A 1,709-nucleotide genomic window follows, 5' to 3' on the forward strand; every position below is an offset into this window, starting at 1 on the left:
CCTGACAACTTTTTGTAGGTAGCATTCGATTGGGCGATCATAACAGCGGCAGATGTTCTCCTCAAACCTGTCGAGTAGTAAGTCGGCAGGTCTTTGCCCAACGAACCTGCAAATCATTATACTATGGAAAAAGAGCAAAAGAATTGCGGTGAAAATAATTTTTTTCTTTTCTGATCCTGAAAAGAAAATTATTCCAATCACAACGACCGAATTATTCACGATTTTATTTATTTATTTTCACGTTCATCCTCTTATTTGCAAATTGAAAGGAAATTTTTTTCATTTTGCTAATATTTTGTTTGATTGTTGTTGTTATTGTTCAAATTTCTATCTGGGTTATGCTGAGAAGCTGCATTTGAACAATAGTTTGCACTGCAGATGGCAGCTAATGTGAGCGAAATGCTTGCAATTGGCGTCGGCCCAGTTTACCTTAAATATTTGTATTCGGGACGGCAATTTTGTGCCAACAATGCCAAAATTGATGTACAATTTCATTGCAACAACAGAAAAGGCGTGCAATATTGACCAACCGGATTGGTTTATATTCTTCTTAATCACAACTTTAAGCATCTCATCTTCGGCTACTGTGTCAGTGACTTTTTATTTTTACTGTTGTTTGTGCTTGTCTGTCCTCCGTGCAATTGGTGGCACTTAAATTCACTTTCAAGCTTGCCCATTCACAATCATCAGTGAATATCCACATTTCTGGAGAAAACATTGCTATTTAATTGTCAGAAATTTATGAAATTGATTTTCCACATCTTATGTATTGCCTTTTTGTTGTTCTTGGACAGAAGAGTTTCTGTAATTTTCAACTGTCTAACTTTGGGCAAAGTACAATGCATGTTTGGCGCACGTTTGATCAGTTAACATTATTTTAAACAGCTGTTCCACGAAGAAATGTTAAGATTTGCATTTCCGTGGAATTTAAATATCTTCCTTCCTTGCATATGTTTATTCTTTGTGGAATTGTAATTTTGTTGTAATATATGTCCACTTTACGTACGTAGTCAAGTTTTAAATTTAATATTATTTTTTCCCTCAAAACATTAGCATATTGTGGTGCATTTCCTTTCAACTTTTCTAAATTTGCCTTGCGAAATTAACTTCAAATAATTCCAATAATATTTTAAACTGAATGAAAAAATGGCGTAATTTATTGAATTTACGTTTAAAATACATTAATTACACCACTGCAAAAGAGAAATAATATCTAATAAGTGTGTATAATTGATGCATGTACTTTTATTATTTACACGCATTGAAAAATGAAGTTATTATTTGATAAATGTCCATTTTCAAATAACTTTCTTCGCATTTCAGATCTTTTAGTTTTGGTCTCATTGTTAATCGGGACCAGCATTGTCATCCTGTCGCTTGCAAATTTCGATTTCTATATTGTTTTGCTTAATCTCACCTGCTTTCAGTAATTTTTTAATAATTTATGAAGTATTTTTAAGTATCGAATAGTTCTATTGAAGAATACTGTTTATTGAAAGCATTCTTAAAAGTTAGTTTCACAGCTCTACTATCATCAAGCCGTCTATATCTGTGATTATGATTATGCTATGATATGATAATTTTTGTTTCGCAAAATCGCATTCCAATAATTTGCAAACGTTGCACGTAGCATTTACTTTTGGCTAGCATTTCACGACTATTTATGGCGTAGAGCAATTGGATAAATGGATCCGACCTTTTTACTTTGG

The sequence above is a fragment of the Trichinella spiralis genome (genome assembly GCF_000181795.1).
Source record: "Trichinella spiralis strain ISS 195 chromosome Unknown Scfld2, whole genome shotgun sequence".
Lineage (NCBI taxonomy): Eukaryota > Metazoa > Nematoda > Enoplea > Trichinellida > Trichinellidae > Trichinella > Trichinella spiralis.